Source organism: Fringilla coelebs, assembly GCF_963513975.1.
Source record: "Fringilla coelebs genome assembly, chromosome: 14".
In the NCBI taxonomy this organism is placed as follows: Eukaryota; Metazoa; Chordata; class Aves; order Passeriformes; family Fringillidae; genus Fringilla; species Fringilla coelebs.
In genome coordinates, this window is record NC_140040.1 from 427,995 (window position 1) to 445,848 (window position 17,854).

The following is a 17,854-nucleotide window of genomic DNA, read 5'->3' on the forward strand; positions in this document are numbered from 1 at the left end:
TGAGGAGCTCCTAGCCCCAGCACCCCTCTGCCCCAGCAGGACACAACACGGAAGGGTGACCAAGAAGCCTCCCCCTCAGCATCCCCAAATCCTTGCATTCCACAGAGTCCCACTGCAGCCACGCAGCATTGCTGCATTTTCCACCTCCCAAGTCTGGACTTGGAATATGAGCCTTGTGCTCAAGAGAGCATTCCAGAACAATTCTAGAAACCCTAAAGTTGGATGAATGACATGGCTTACAGTAACACCATATTATAAATTCCGCTCCAATTTAGAATCCTTTAAGTCACCCATGTTCCCCTACGCCCCACCACATTTTCCTTCCTCCTCACCCTTTACTGCCAGCGCTGAGTTAAATTCCCATGGCAGTGAATTTCATATAAATGTCAAATAAATGTTACTCAATTATTTACCCTCTGATTACACGTCCTGCCATGGGAAGTTTACTTAAGCTACTCAGGTGGGACATGGCTTGCAGTGTGCAGCCTGTGGTAATGGACAGGAACAGCAGCACCAGAGGATCCCATGCTCGCCCAGGAGCCAGGGCAGCCGTAGCCAGGCTGGAGCAGCCGAAGCCACGGCCACCAGCCCTGTGTCCTGGGCACACCTGGAGCCTCCCAGGGCCAGCCCTGCCCTGCCACCGCACCCCGGGCACGCACGCTTGCCGGCAGCATCTCTTCTGTTCAGCACCTGCAAGCTAGCAAGGACTGGGAGCTCTGCTCAGCTCTCCAGCAGCTGTCTCCGCAGAAGGGGAAGCAAATGCCTCCAGTGCCCAATGGGCCCAGATACTGATCAGACCACAACACAACACAGGGGGAAAATGACACAGAACAATTAATTCTTGGCTCCTGGTTTTAGCTCTGGGCGAGGGAAGGTGTACAACAGAACGAGAGGAGACTGGAACAGACAGAGGCTGGGATGTGCTCCAAGAGCCCCAGGGGCAACAGCGCTGGCTCCCAACCCCACAAACACAGGGCTGCTCTCCAACAGGTGAGGGCTCCGGCAGGCTCCTGGGCAGAGGGAATAGGGAAAGCCTCTACAGCAAGATTTAGTCAGACTTTTCCATGCCAAACCCTTTAGAGAGAGAACAGGGCTGAGCCATACCTGATAAATCCATCTTCTGTGACCACGTCTGTATGGAGGTAGGAAAGGATTCAACAACTGATTCAACAGCTCAACTGATGTGCACGCTGGTGTCAGCAATGGAAGGCCAAGAAGAGAATGACATGAGAAACTGCCAGCACAGCCATCTGAAAAGGAGGCTTGAAATCCAGTCTTCATTCCCAAAGGCAGCTTTCTTCCTCCTCATCCAAGCTCCAAATAGCAAAGATGAGCAACACTCTTGCCTAAATCACACTCAGCTGCTGGCCATGCCGGTGTGCTCCAGGGACTACACAATGCGACTGTGTATGTATGGTGACCACAGCCAACACTCCTGACAATGGCAGAAGTCAGACAGGTCACCTTTACCAAATGGGAAAAAATAAAAATCTCTCAGTCATAAAATAGTCTGGAACAATGTGAAGCTTTTCCAAGACTTGCAACTTCATTACTGCAGGCCAACGAAGATGCATTTATTCTCTGAAAGTTTCCTCAGGAAAACTGAGGACTCACCGGTCCAATTTAACCATGTCCTGCCTACGCTGAGAGCAGAATTAGTACTGTACCAGAATGTGCATTCTTGGCTTTATTTTAAAAAAATTAAAAAGGGGCAATATACAGGGAAACAGGAACAGAGGTTTAAGAGAAAATTCAATATGGTAAATACCAAATGACTTAAAAAGAAATTGAACAGAAATTAAATGGAAAAGTTGCTCCTTATTTTTCTTTCATATTCAAACCCCCAAATGCAAAGTGATTTTTCTTTCAAAAGCAAAACCCCAGTTGGAAAAAACTTAATTATGAAGGCCTTCTTCAAAGGTTTGTGGCAAAGGACACATGAAAAGACAGGGGAAAAGAGAGTTTGAGCTGCAGAAAGATACTGCTCTGCATGGTGACAACCCACTCGCAGCCTGTGCCCACACAGGGCTGTGGGGCTGACACTTCACCCCACCACCCACACTGCCACCTCAGAACAATGTATGTCTGAGGCTCCTTCCTGTCCCTTGCTCCCCTCTGCCCAGCAAAAAGAATGAACTCATTTACACAATAAGTGCCAAATAGACAAACTCCTTTCCCCCACATCCCTCCCCCAGGGCCAGGAGCAGCAGCAGGCACCCCGCCACAGCATGCGCTGACAAGGTTTTAATTACCTGGGTGAAGGAGGATAAGGAGATATCTCCAGGCCTAAAGGAATCATTACTCATCCAGCCCAGCCTCTGGAGCATCAAAAGCTGAGTGGCTGACTCTTCATCAGCTGATCCAAGAGGATCAGTCTGGAAGGGAGGCTGAGAAGTAGTCCTGAATGCTCTGTTTATCAATACAAGTAGTACGTACATGATTTTCACGTCATAGGTTTTTACAGGCATGTCCCTGAGCTTTCTGAGCTTCAGGGTCCTCCTCAAGGTCCTTCCCCTCATCCTCAACTGAGTTCAGGTCCTTCCTTCTCAGTGACACAGTGAGCCAATCTGGACAGGAGGAGCTGGAGCCCAGCCAGCTGTCATGTGAGCTCCAGGCTCCATGGGGACATAAAATCAGCCATCAGACCTTGAAAACCTGCCCAGCCCATGACAGCAGTGTCTGGTGGACCACACAGCCACAAATGATGCCTTTTCTGGACTCCCTAAAACCTGTCCCTCTGAATGCATCCACACACCATCTCCTCAGAGCTCAGCCTGATCTGCTCCTTGCCCCCAGCTCTTCAAGGGATGTGGTAATCTGAAGACATTTTATAAAATAACATTTCCTTAACCCTGTTGCCTAACCCATCTCCTGTTGTGAACCACCCACTGGCATAGATGATCCTATGAATGACTCTACATCCTACTTAAAGCATCTCCTGGAGCCACAGTAAATGCCAGCATTAAAGATATAGCTATGAACAAGCTACTCAATTAAAATAGTAAAATTATTTAAAAATTTTGAAATTTTAACACATCACCACCAGTGGGAACAAGATGGAGGAGGAAAACTAACCCTACATGACTACTTTTTTCCCAAGGGACACAGGTCTGGAAAACACATCAGCTTGTGCTTTGCACAGAGATGGACATTCTCTGTAAGACACATGGACACCTGATGGGATGGAGCACCAGCCCCTCTGCCTCTACTCACCCCCCCAGAGGCTCCTGCCCTCAGAGACAGCAGAGCTGCAGGAAGGTCCATGGCTTTGCAGAGTGGGAAGTAAGGAGCACCACTGGCAGAGCTCTGGCTGCCCCTGGCAGTGCTCAGGAGAGACAGAGGTTCCCACAGCAGAGCTGCAAACCAGTTCCCTTTTCTGAAGGAGCGAGGATGAGCTCAGCAGCAGCCACTGTCTGGCGCAAGAAGTGTGAGGCCGAAGGCCATGGCAGGCAGTCCTACCCTGCCTGAAAGCCAACGTGAAGACTCCAGCTTCCCCGAGGTCAGAAGGGAATTTCCAGGGTGTGCGCACACAGCAGCAGTTACAGCCCAAGCTGTTCTGCTGAAGCCGCACACAGAGGAGGCCCTCAAGATCCAACAAAAATCTGGAATGAGAAGATCCCCTGGGTCTCCCAGCTGCATCTGCAGGCAGTGAAACGGTGCAGCTGGCTGTGCTAGTCATGAAATGAGATGAGCTTTCTGGTATCAGCCTGAGTCAGAGGACAACCCTTGGGGCAGTCCTGAGTCTAAGATCCTCTGATGAGGAAGAAGCTGATGCATCGTGGACTGTCAGATCACCGGTGCTGAGGTCCAAGATGACAGTGACTGATTTTCTTTTTAATCATAAGCTGCAGTTGCCAGAATGACCCGTCACAGCCATGGCTCAGCCTGCAGATCAAGCAGCTGGGAGCTCCTGCAGCAGTGAGAGCTGGCACACAGGGACAGAGCCAGCTTCCACAGGCCAGGCACAGGAAGCTGCTCAAGAACCCCCTTGGAAGGGTGCACGGCAGAAAGCACCAGAACACACAGTGGGACAAACATCCTTGACCCTGTGCACTGGAAGTCAGAGACGGCAAATTCAACCAAGTTCTAGTCAAGCAGCTGTAAAATGAAACAAAAGGAAGAGCAAGACAAACTGACAGGGCAGAGCCAGCACTGCTGGCTGTGCCAAGGAGCTCCCCAGCCACCCCTAGTGCTCATGCTCTGCCCTGCACAACACAGCTGGTACTGAACATGCCAAACCAAACCTGTGGTGTAATGTGGGCTCTCTTTGGTCCCGACCTACTGCTGCCTCCCAGCCACCTCCAGCACAGGACTGGGACAACCCTGCAGAGGAATGCCTGCTTTGGGATGATCTGTGCTCTTTCAAAGGTTTCAGTAATAATCTATTTCGTTTCAGCTTCCATTATTCTTTACACGAATTTATCTCTTGTTTAAAGACTCAGATTCAAGCACAGCAAAAAGGCAAATCATTACTCTCCCTCTGAACCCCAGGGCACAGCAGCATGGCACTGTCCTCTTCCCACTTTACACCTGGCTGTCATTCCAGTGGCACCTGCGGGCACTGTGAAGTACCACAGACGACTTCAGGTTCAACTGCTTTCTCAGATCTATCAGCCAAGAATGAGCCTTTCCAAATTTGAACCACCCAGGTCCAGAATGCCCCCACCTCTCTTGAGGGAGACGGAATGGAAACTGGGAGCGCAGCAGCACAAGGACAGTCCTGCTGCTGCTCCAAAGCAGAGAGGGATGAAGGAGCCCCCTCAAAAGCAGCAGCACCCAGAGCCAGGGAGGCTCAGGCAACAGAAACCCACCAGACCACACAGAGCTGCTCCACCCCAGGGGACCATTCACCCCAACTTCCAAGATACCTTCCCTGCCTCTGCATTTGCTCTTAATGTTTCATGATTTGAACTAAAAATAACAGCTGTCATGGAATCACAGACTGGGCTGGAAGGGTCCTTAAAGCTTAGCTCATTCCACCCTCTGCCATGGGCAAGGACACCTTCCACCAGATCAGTTTGCTCCAAGCCCTGTCCATCCCAGCCTTGGACACTTCCAGGGATGGGGCAGCCACAGATTCTCTGGGCAGCCTGTGCCAGGGCTTTATATCTAATCTAAACCCACACAATCTAGAACAATTAAGAATATCCAAGTACATTTTCACCAGGTTCAACAGCAGATATTTGTAACCATCCATCAGCTCAGGAACTGTGCTGGGTACAGACAGCAAATACCTGTGCTCAGACAGGGCTGGGGAGACACTGCTGTGGGGGTTATTTCTGTCCTAACAGAGAGAGCTGCAAGCACTGTGAAGGCAAGAATAATAAAAGAGAGAGCAATAAACGAAGACCAGGATCTAACATAAAGTGCACTTATCAAACACACACTGAAAATTAACCCTGTGTCTCCCTTTACGGAAAGAACTTCCCCTTCTCCCACACTGCACCGGAGAGCTGTGCTGGAGAAGACGGGCAATAGCTATGATCTAAAAAAGGCAGAAAACTAGGCCAAGAGCAGCTGACACCAAAATGATGGAAAGAAAACACTGCCCTGGATAAAGGTTTCCCCTCTTGAAAGGCCTTGGGAGCCTTTGCACTAACATGTCTGTTGGCCTTGCTGCCAATCAGCAGAGACCACCCATCCTTGATGAAATTAAATTGAGAAGCACATCCAACACACTGGAAGACCAGATTGTTAAGACCACAGAAAAAAAAATAGGACTTGAAGACTAGAATAACAAGAAAGCAACTAAATCCAAGGTTATGACAGGAAAACTGAGTTTCTGCAGTAAATTCAGGGTTTACCAACTGGGAATTAAACAGGAGGAGACAGACTAATACACTGGTCAGGATAAACCAAAGGATGCAGCTGGACAAGTGGCAAACACAATCTCCAGGATGTTGCTCAGATTGTTTGTGGAGACAAGGAAGTAATAAAGGGCACATTAATAGCACTGCAGGGTCTCAGCTGGAATGACATGTTTGGCTGTGACCATGGTAGAGAGAACACCTGAGCTGGGAGCAGAGGGGGAGCTGCAGGTGGGGCACACACTGGGGCAGAGGCTCTCCAGCACAAACCCAAGGCTTCAAGCCCCCAGCCCTGCTGTGTCAGGCAGCTGGCACGTGCCACCACACAGTGCCCACAGGCTCATCTGTCCTGCATGGGGAACACGGCAGCAGTTCTCCCTTCCTCCCAGCTGAGCTTCTGGGACACAAACTCTGCAGCCCTCACACAAGCCCCAGGCCTCACTAATGCCAGTGCAGGAGAGGCTTATTGGTTTGTAAGTTAACTTTCCTACTTTTCCCTATTTATTTCTTATGGAGGAAAATAAGAGCAGGCCACAGTGACTGTGCCATGCACTACGCAAGTGTTTGTCAGTTAATATTTTGTTCCAGCAAGGCAAAGACCCGATAAATGATGCCTTGGAGCCGCTCTCCCTTGCTGGAAATGCAGTGAGGAGCTGCTAGGATTTTTGGAGCAGGTCCTGACCCAGCTGTGACACCTACAAAACTCTGCTGGGCTGCCCCAGCCTCACCTACCTGCATACCTGCTCACTGTTCACACTGGTACCTGCCACCACACGCTCCTCTACAGCTACAGATCAGCATGTGTGAGCACAAGCCTTCTAAATTTAGCCCTGCTTCTTCCTGCTCCAACCTCTCCTTCCATAGCACGGGAATAATGGTGGCAATCTCTTCTGGCAGCAAGCAGAACTAAAAGGATTAATCTGTTACATCTCTGTAAAAGTACGCCAGTAATTAAGAGGAGCAACTGCTGAACGAGATTAGCAATAGACTAGAACAAAACAGAATAAGCCACAGGGACCTCTACAAAAGCACATGCCGAGGTGTCATACCTGCCATCCCAGCCAGGCAGCATCCCAACAGAAATGCCTGCTGCTTCACCCTCGCTGAGGTTCAACAGGCACTGCATGCAGACGTGTCCTACTCCTCCTGCTGCCCTCCATCACGTGCCACTGCTGCCCTGCTTACACTCTCACCAAATCTACCTTTGTATTGTTTTTTGCCACAGTTTTTGAAGCGTCTGAAGAAAGCCAGTATTGCTCCAACGTGGAGTGACTGGGTCCCCAGAGACCTCTGGGTGGACTCCCAGCCACACCAAGCGCCAGCTCTGCTTACAGCCTCCACACAGAGCAGCGAGCTCTGGGACAGGCAGGCACCTGCTGCTTGCTCTGGCTCTGAAGGCAAAGGGGAACACCTGCGCTGGGACGAGAGCCTGGTGAGGCAGGGGGACAGGCACACGGTGCCCACAGCAGCCTGGCCTGCCCCAGAAGGGCCATTCCCAGCCTGGCAGGCTGGCACCTGCGGCTGCCACCAAGGCCACCCACCCGCCAAGGGCCACCTGCGCCGCAGAGCCTGCTCTAGCAGGAGCCTGCAGACACTGTGACACTCTCCTCAGAGAGCTGCAGGACAGCCCAGCACCGACTGCTTTAGGCTTGCTCCCTCCTCTCCCCACGCTCTGCAGAGCCCTGACGCTACACACGGGCTACGACAACCTGTCCGCATGAAGCAACACGGGTATGGGAAACACGACCTGCAATATGACCTAAATTCTACTGCAAAACCAAGAGGCACTCCAAGCACCTCCCTCACGCAGCACACTTGCTTTCTTTCCTTTTAGATTTAGGACAAGGGTTTTCTAATCCTCCCAGGGGGTTCAGGCACATAAGGGAACTGTGAAGGGAACGGCAACCAAAAAGCAGCACCACAGCTAACAGAGAATGTGTAAAATTGTTTGCCAGGCAATGAAGCAAAACAGGAAAAGCTGCACTTAAAAACCAGTAGTTTTACTGTCCCAGCACGCTGGGGCTGACAAGACCATCCACTTGAGTCTACAACTCCTCAGGCCTCCTGCATTCCTCTAGCACCAGCACCTGATGCTCCTTGCTGCGCACATCCCCGAGACACAAGTTCCCCATGTTCTGCTTCCCGCCTCCAGCCATCCCATTTCAGTACTCCAGCTCTGTTCTCATCCCATCCTCAGTCCTTCATGGCTTAGTTCCCGTTTTAGGGAGTTCAGCCTCAAAGAAATATCCTGGATGTTATTTTTCTTGAAAGTATTTGGCAGCAGATGATCTCAAGTTTTTCTTAAAAGGTGTGTGTGTATGCCAGACAGGCCATCAGGCTTAGCTGTGCTTGCCCCAGGAAAACAGACAAATGGGACAGAAGGAATCCAGCTGCTGCAGTCCAGAGGTCCCAGGCACTTTGGGCACCCACATTTCCACTTCTTCACTGAATACATGAATAAAGCTCATCCCACGTGAGACCAGCTCTCTGGAGCGCAGGTTTCCCACCTCTCCAGGGAGCTGGTCCTCACCCGCCTGTCCCATCCGAGCTCCAGGGGCAGCTGCCAGCCCCTGGAGGTGCCTTTGGAGCAGCCTGGGCACGGCCACACCTGCAGCTCCAGGCCAGGGAAGGCGCAGGTGTGATGGGAGCCCAGCAGTGCTCCGCAGGAGCTGTACCTCTGGGACTGCATTCGGTGTCAAGTGTCAGCACGTAAATTGCTATTGGCTTCTCAATAAGCAGCAGCAGTGAGCTAAGTGTTTCCCTGTGTCGTGCAGGCTCTCTCTGACTCAATACAGCAGTATTGACAGCACAATCACAGGGTAATCCAGGCCCCACTAATATCTCAGCACCTCCTCATTGAAAATACACTTTCTACTTGGACAACAGCCCATTAGCACAGGCTCCATCAGCAGCGTCCCCCCAACCCACCAGGACACACAGCAGCACGGCCTCCTGACACTTCCTGGGGCACAGCCTAGGGCACCACAGAAAAGGACTCTTTGCCATGAGAAATCACCAATGGAAAAAGGATGAAAGCTAATCAGAAAGTCTTTATGGCTCAAGTCTCTGTAGATTCTGGAAAAAATTGGTATTTCCTTGCTAGACAAGAGAAGTTCATTCAGGGAATTAACTCTGTTCTTGCCCCTGACCCTCTGCCTGTCATTTGTCCTCACTACTGTATCTCTAAACCTCGCCCACACCTTCCTCCAGGCAGCAGTTTATCCTTTCATTCATGGAAAACAAGAGACCTGCACCTGCACAGCATGAAAACTTACACTGTACTCCCTAGTGTAGGGAGTGTAGGAGTTTAGGGACCTAAACTCTACTTCTTCTACTGCAGGGCATGGATGATCTGGAAGATCCTTAATATTCCTCTGGCATTTGGAGGAGAGAGAGCTTTGCTCATTTGCAGGTACCTCGTGTTACCAACCACTTGAAGACAAGATCAGAAAGCGAAGAATGTTAAAAGCTGGGGCCTGGTGGGTTCCTCGGGCTGGACCAAACACCTGGTGACTGCCCAGGCTGTCCTGCGGAGCGGCTCCGGCTCCACGCTGCCCACATTCACCAGCTGCATTCACCTGGAAAGCTGCTGCCTCACGCCCCCAGCACACCAACGGCGCGGGCTGATCCACTCCTGCAGCTGGAATCTATTCTGGTAACAATCACAGCAGACCCAGGAGGACAGACACCTCCAGGAGCGCAGCACACACCGTGCCCAAGGCCTCCTCCTGCCCCACACAACTTCCTGAAGACCATCCATGATGCTTTCACTGCTACTGCTGCCATAGAAAAATGGTTGATCTAAGGTCCAAACCAGGAAACTAAGGATGCCTTTTACAACCTCAGCCCAACACGCCTGGCACAGCGCCAGATCTTTAACCAACACAACTCTATCATGTCCCAGCGCTGATATGCAGTCATCTTCCCCCTCACCAGGGCCGTGACAGCATCGAGTCACTGGAGAAGAGCAGATAAACTGAGATGGGAAGCACTTCAGCAGCAGTGCCTGCTGTGACCCCGTGCCCAGGTGGCCCAGGGCCGTGCTCTCCCACTGGACAAGGCATGCTGCAGAGAGCTGAGCACGAGTGTTTGAAAGAGAACCCCTGTGGCACAGCCACGCCAGTGTGCCATTGCTGGAACTTCACAGGCAGGGTCAGAAGCCTTCCGGGTGGACAGGGAAGATGATTTGGTCTGGAGGCAGATGAGGAGCAGACCCCTAGTTAGGAAGAGGTTAACACTGCTCCAGCCTGGAATCTGATAAATGGTCTGCAGAAAGCAGGTTCTCTCACTTTGAGATATGATGTCACTAACCTTTATTGATCCACAATCAGAGAACTTTGCTTATCTCTCTCCTGTGATATGCCCTCCTGTACTCAACTAGTGTTTAATACACTGCTGGGCATCCGGCACTCACTGCAGCTCCCACCACACCTCTGCTGGCCCAGCAGGGACAGTGTCTGACAGGCTGTGTCTGCAAGTTATGGACCAGCTAGCTCGAGGGGCAAAGGCAGGAGTGCACCCCTCCCACCCCACCAGGAACCTGTGTTCCAGAGGATCTGGTGAGAAGAGGGGGCCAACAGCAGCCAATGGCCCAACACGGTCTGACAGCCTGGTGCTCGGTCACCACTCCGTGCCCCAGGTGAGCACGTGCCCTCTGAGTTATTCCTGTGGGAATGTTTATCTTGACACAACTTTTACTATTTTACAGAAACAACACCTTACTTTTAGCCTCAACTTCCTTTCTAATATTTGAGGTGAAACATGAAGTTAGGTGACTAATACAGGAACTATCAGTGAGCCACAGGCTCTGACATGGCAGCCAAGTGCTATAAACTGTATGCCCCAAATCCAGTGGGGTATGTTTCCCATACACCTGAAAACACTGAACAGCCACCTAGCAAAATCTGTACCGCTAACAATTACATCACCCACATGTAGAGATGACTGGAGAGGAGTTTCACATGCTGGTTTTCTGCTAGATAACACAAAGGAGCGGCCAGTGAGCCGGCCTTACACCACCACAACCACAGCAATACTCTGTGCTCACACTGCAGGGCAGCTCTCACTCACCTCTGAAACCAGGAGCTCACAGGATCAGCCAAATTGGAGGTACTGGAGAGATGGAGTACAACACCTCAATGTTTGCTTTGAAGGTTATGTGGGAATAGGTCTTGTAAAGCTTTGGAAAAGACAGAGTAGTAAGTTTTCCAACACATATATAAAATAACTGTGACCTATTTTACTCACTATTCACTCAAAAAACCACATTCCTGTATCACTGCAGGCCAAGATTTAGGGTAGGAGTTAAATTTTTTCCCTCTGTTAGCTACAGGCGATGAAGCACAGGCACAGGGTCCCTAATCCCCAAAGCAAGATCCTAAGGAGAACCACCACGGTCTCAGCAACATCCCTCTTGGTACAGTGAGAGCCCCCTCTGAGTCTGTGTCCCTGTAGCTATAAATACACTGCTCTGCAGACAGGTCAGAGGAGAAAATTAAGAAGAATTTGTCCACTTTGCAAAGGTCAAATTACTACACATTACTGTTCTGATCCAGTCTAGTGATTCTTACAGTTTCAGACATGTACCAAACTTTCTTTTTTTAATTAAAGGTCTATTGAAACATGTGCTTGTCAAAATAGTAAATTACAGCCTTCTCCAATTTGTGAAAATAAATTAGGGAACACTGTCTGAATGCCAGCCTTGGTAGAGAGCACAAAAATCCCAAACTTATATTTCCTGCAAGTTGAGAGACATTTGAATTAGAGGTTTTAGACTGTAAGTCGTTAATATTCCTGCTCATTCATTAAGTTCACACACAGAACACTAAATATTTCAGGATGCAAAGGAGAAACACACGGGCCAGTGGCCGAGCCACCTCTGTCTCTGACAGCGGAGATAAATCATCACTGACCCACCAGAAAGAGCTCTAGCTGATCCCAACCCAAAAGGCAAAGCTGGGAAGGCATGGAGATGCTGCTAATGGACGGGTTTCACCCCGGTGCTGCTGTTCCGTGCTGAGTGCAGGGCAGTATTCATGACAGAAGTCACCCCGCGTGATGCCCTGCTCCACAGAGAGCTGTGGGCAGCAGCTCCAGCCCTGGCCAACAAAAATGGGTGGAAAAACAAGCTGAACACCTGACCCATCACAATTCTCCAGCTAAAAGGAGTAAGGAATTATCTGCCATCCAAAGTTTCACAAACTCTTTATCCAGACTTGGAGTGTGGGACTCCTAGCTGTGGCCAGGAGGTCACAAAAGGCCCCAAGGAAACCCTGAAAACTAATCTGGAAACAGTAGAAAATATCTGGTAGCCAGCAGAAAAGTCTTGTTCCAACCTGCCCTTGCCTTGAGCTTCGGCATCAGCAGGCGTGAACGGGAGTCAAGTATCTCAACACAGTAAGGACTGAGTCACCTTTTAACAGCATCTTTTCTGAGGATCTGGTCCACACAGGATTTCCCTCAGTTCTCCCATTGCCTCAGCTCTCCCAGCCAGGGGAGGCAACCTGCACAGCTGCTCCCTTTCAGCTGCCCATAGCTGTACCAGGAGCTACCAGAAATCTAAAGACATCATTTGGGCTGTTCAGCTGCTCAGACGTTTCCTCCATGAAAAAGCTTTCAGTGTAAATATATCCTGCTGCAGCTCAGCATCTCCACTCCATTACAGATCACGAGACTCAGCTATTCCCTGCCAAAACACCAGACTTGGAATAGTTACAATTTTTAATGTACAGTCTATACGATAACTTCACAACATCAGGGAAAATGCAGCTCAGTGCAGCCAGCAAGGAAGCGGCCAGATAAAGAACTTCATTGCTGGAGGATGCAGCTTTTAGATATAAGCATGTCCCAGGGCAGTATGTAAGAGCTGTCTCAGACCAGTCTCAGCTACAAATGCCTACAAGGTATTTCTGGAAAGTGGATCTGCCTCATAGCAGGCACTGCTGGATGCCAGGCAGAAGAGACATCAGAGTGCTCTGCACAAGCTTAGGACAGAAAAATGATAACACTATAGGGCCATCTTCTACCTGGCAGCAGTTTTATATGACAAGAACCTTCACTTCACTGGATTTAATTAAATTAATGGTTTTTAAAATCCCTTCACCACAGTATTGCTGTGACCACCTCCAAGACCTGGGTCCTCTGCTCTAGCTACAGACCACTCTGGACGGGAATTCCCAGAAACATCGCTACTGCCAGCCCTGTAAATCCAGACTGGTGCAGAGTTTTCTCCCAGTAAAAGCCTGGACCCAAGGTGCCAACAAAAAGCCCCCAGCTGAGCACCCCTCTCTACACAGGCACCCCCAAACCCTGCATCTCACTATGCTCAGGAGGCCTGGGTTGGGACCCAAGGGGCAGAGTAGAAAGGGGAGGGTGGCTGCTGCTTCTCTTTATTTAAAAGGTGCTGCTGGAGGTAGAAACACATGAAAGTCCATGTAGGACAAGGGAAGGAATTATCCCTCCCATTGATTTTCGCTCTGGGGTATTAGAAAGAACACAGCATTTATCTGGAGATTTCTTCCCAAAGCTAGCTATGGACTTTCAAACGTAAATGAGACTTGAAAGGGGCTTATCTGGCAAGAATCCACTGAAACTTCACACGGGAGGGGCTGTGGGGGGAAATAGGGGGGCCACGTGAGCCTGGCAGGGGCTCTCTGATCCATGGCCTCTCTGGCCCCGGAATCAAGCCAGCAGCCAAGGGGCAGAGCCCAGGGCAGGCAGCAGGGAAGGAGCCCTAGGCAGCGGGGTTGTCTGCATCCACATCTTCCAGCAAGCATCCCTTCTTCAGAGTCCCCTCTGCAGGAGCACAATCCCAACGGCATTGGGACCTGATGGCATGGACCACCCCACGCCAGGGAGGGCAGAGGGCTGGGGACAGCTCCCTGGCTGAACACAGCCCAGGGACCCAGGCTTACTGCCCCTCCAAGTTGTCCCCATCCTCCAGCAGCCAGGGCCGTGCCCAGGAGCCACGGGAGCCTCAGCCCTGACCCGGCCAATCCCTTCTGCAGCATCCCCAAAGGGTATCCACCTCAGGGCCACTCCACTCGGTGCCACCCCCAGTGCAAAGCCCCTGCCCCACTCAGGCACTGGCTGCCACGCCACGGCCCCACTCGCTGGGAAAAGCCTCAGCAGGCTCATCTCCCGTGGCTGGCTTTCCCAGGTAGCTGGGAGGGTGTAATTGGTGAGGCAGGAGATTAGAAATATCGGCAGCCTCTAAGTAAGACTTTAATTTACTGGCAGATCAATAGCGCTAGGGTTATATTGGCAAAGTGTCTACAACTCTATTGACTCACGCAATTCCTCTTATCAATTTATCAGAAATCTGGAAGCCAGAAGATATTGTTTGAAGAAAAAAGGCAGCAGGAGTTTGAACACTTAGCATGGGCTGCCCAATCAGGCACTCAGCACTAAGCGTTTTACAGCAGATGTATCAGCCGCAAAGGAGGCCAATATGATATGATTAAGAGCTAACTTGCTTCCTCACATGCCACACAGCCTTTTTAAGCTGCTTCTCACCTCAGACCTTTGCACTGAGACAGTCACTATAACAGACACGTCCCACCAGCCCAAAATGGAACTAGAAAAATTCCTATTTCACTCTGTGAGATCCTAAATTCAACCCCCTCCTGCCTGGACCCTACCCAGGCTCACCTGGGTTTTCTATAAAGTCTCAGCTTTATGGAGTTAAATAAACCCACTACAGCATCAGGAATCTGTTCAGAAGGATTGCAGAAAAATCTCCATTTCTGTACTTCCTCAGAAAAATTCAGCATGGCAGCAGAAAAGGTCTGCAGTGCCACATCCCTTTGCCTCGTAGGGTGTGAAATGGAAAAACAAGAGTAGGGAAAAAACACATCTCCCAGGCCTAAAAATCCAACGATGACAAACACTGCCAGGTATGAGAAGCCTTTCTTCACCTCAGAGGGGCACTGGAACAGGAAACCAAAACAAAATACTCCAAACCCCTCTCTTCCATTAGTCCTCAGATGACTAGAAAACACACAGCAATCTGGGCTCTGGGACCAGGAAACGTGTCTTGACCAGTGAGTTGACACTCCTGGGAACCTGCCCTTGATGTGCCCACACTAATGGGCACATCCCCTTTTCCAGCTGGATGCAGCACTGCACAACTCACCACTCCACCACAACTTTACTCCACCACTCTCCTGCCACAGAGCACCAAGGCTCCAAAAATTACTAAGGCGACAAGAAGTATCAACCCAGGGGCAAAGAGTCTCTGGTTTCCAGGTGGAACTTGCCAGTCCCTGGCCTCAGGCTGGAGGCTGTCACCCCTGCTATTGAGAAGACACAGCCCTGCCTTCCAGGGGGAAAACAAAGGTTTAAAAACTAAACAGAAGTTCTGATGCAATAACTGTGAAAAAGCCTTGGCTGCAGGACAGAAAGAAGCAGGGTGGGACAAGCACAACTGCCTGGGCTCTTGGCATGACCGAAGGGAAGGCCAGAAACCACAGCCCAGGCACTGCCAAAGCCCCCTGGACCAGCAGGGGTGCCCAGGGTCTCCCTGCTGCCCACCCCACCTGCCCAGAGCACTGCAGGTAATCCGTCCAGCCTGTGGCTTGGGCAGCTCTGGCAGACCCAAACACCTGTGGGGCCCACAGAAAAGCAGATGGAATGAAAGATTAAAATGAGTAAAATCCTTGAGCCCAAACAAGGACACAAAGATAGCATTCTTGGGAGGGGATGAAATGACTGCCTTCCCCTCCATCAAAGCAAAAAACCAACACCCAGCTGGTTGAAGGCCAGCAATTCCCACTCCATTGCTGCTATGTCCAGATCACCAGAGCCACCCTTGGAGCCTCTGGTCTGGTAGGAATCACCCATCCCATGGCATTTAAGGTGCTCAATCCCAACATTAGAAAGCAAACACTGGGCAGGTCCAGGACAAACGGAGCTGGCTTGGTTCTGCTTGTCCACAAAGCGACTACCATAGCCAGGGAGCAAAAATTCATCTGGACAGCCAGAGCATCCAGCTAGAGTGACCACTTCAACAGACACCTTTGTCCTGAGGTCCACCAGGGTCTACAGCCACTTCATCCAACTGGGCTTGAACTCCCCTAAGGACACCCAGCACAGCTGAGACCACTGAAATGGGGAGAATAAAGACCTTTTGCTTAAGCTCCAGGAAGCAAAGAGAAAAAACACTAATTAACTCAGCAGCAAGTTGTTAGTATTTGCATACAAATGCAGCCACAAATCACGACAAACAAGGCAGGACAAGGCAGGCCCATTAGTACACAGGGATCCAGCCCAGCTCCTGTGGGTCACCAGCTGCACAGGGCGGGGGGGCTCAGGGAGCTAGCCCTTATCTCCACCAACACTCCTACAACCAGCAGCAACAGAAGCCACAGCGAGAAGGTTTCCTTCCACATGAAACAAAGGACTGGGATGAATTCTTCAATCCCAATCAAGAGTAAAGGAAGAGCTGCTGAAATGGAAGCTCCTCACTCGGGCAGCTGTGCTGCTCCTCACCCCAATGAGGGCAAAGCAGGCTTCCACCACAGCAGCCGTGCAGGGATGGACAGACCCACACCACAAAGAACAAATCACACCTCATGGAGCAAAAGAATGTGCCCAAAAGCCTGAAATGAATGATCCGAGCAGAACAAAGTCCAGCAACTGCAGCACTTCAACAAGTTTAGCCTTCCAAAAGCCATTAGAGCAGTAGGCTTTATCACACATTTCACCTGATTGCGCCTCCTTGCTCTGGAGATTTCTCCTCCTTGCCCAGCAGAGGCTGCAGGTGTGCTTGGCAGTGAGCCTCCCAGCTCAGGCCCTCCCTGGGCACTGATGGACTCAGAGCTCCCTTTGTTTACACGCTTTGCATTTGCCTAATGAGTCACTTATTACTGCTGGGGGCTCAGTATTACACAAAATTTACTATTTTTCCTCTCGCAAAAAGACAAAACCTGCAATTCCACTGTTTGGGGTTTTGCTTAATTAGGTGTTCCTCCCCCCCAGTCCCCTCAGCTGGGATCTGAGGATTTAAAAGAAAACTCCAGCAACTACCAGTTCACATTAAGGCATAACAAAAAGAAAAGAAATCTGATTTCTAATTCTAAGTAGGAAACTCTCGCTGGCAAGATCCCAAGAACCCTTCCACGGTGACTTTTATCAACGTCAGGTTTCTCACGACTGCAGCTCCGAGCACAGACCATGGGCTCAGGCAGAGAGCAAAGCAGCACAGCCTGGCGCCGCCGTGGGGCACGGAGCCTGTGGGGCACTCGGAGGCACAGCTCTCACCTGCTGGCCTGCAGCACCTCTGTACCTGCAGCCTGCCGCCGGGGCTTGGCGTGCCCGCAGCATGACACATCCCAACGGGAGCCAGGCCCGAGCTGGCAGGCAGGACCCACGGGGGAGTTTCCCACTACAACACACAACATGAACTGAAATGAAGGATCATTGCACTACGAATATTCTACACTAGATTATTTTGCTCCTAAAAGCAAAGTTTCAGAGCATTCTTTATTGAAGAAATCACAGCAACTCTAATGGCTATTCCCATGCTCAGGTCCTGCAGCATCCAATTTAGAAACCATCCTTCTGGCTTTTGAGTGTGTGTTTGCAGGAGAAATCACTTTTGCTTGTCCTCACCTGGGAGCCAGTTAAGATCCCATTTTCACTCTGGGGTATGATATTTTGCTTTACTAATGACTTTACAGAGAATAAACCATTAAGAAATCATCAGTCTATGGAAACAATCAGAATCTGGAGGTTTTGCACAGGAATCACCCTGTAACAACCAGGAAAAGGGGCATCTATACAAAGATGTTCCCAACAGAGCCCCCAGTGTCCTGGTGCTTGAATGTGGATGGACAGACAGACCTCAGCGTAGAGTCTAAACACACCTGGCGTACAAGCTCACAGAGAACACTACACATACCCAGCTGAGACCCAGGAGAACATCCAGACCCAGCACTGCCCACACCAGGGCAGGGCACAGTGTGAGTCCAGCCACCCTCCCCTCTGCCAGTAGTCGGTGCAGCCTCTGCCACCAGTGACATCCCAGAACTCAGCAAAGCAGGAAAGAC

General features: G+C 50.6%; 1 protein-coding gene across 2 annotated transcripts in view; it reads right to left on the minus strand.

Moving 5' to 3' along the window:
* ZFHX3 (zinc finger homeobox 3) overlaps positions 1-17,854 on the minus strand; it is a 125,330-nt gene that overhangs the window by 96,525 nt on the left and 10,951 nt on the right. The window contains exon 1 of one of the 2 annotated variants that reach the window (XM_084215097.1): positions 1,105-1,181. The exons of the other annotated variant lie outside the window; for it this stretch is intronic. The gene's annotated coding sequence lies outside the window, so the exon portion shown is untranslated. Of the gene's footprint in view, positions 1-1,104; positions 1,182-17,854 lie in introns of those variants that run through there. 2 annotated transcript variants of the gene reach the window in all.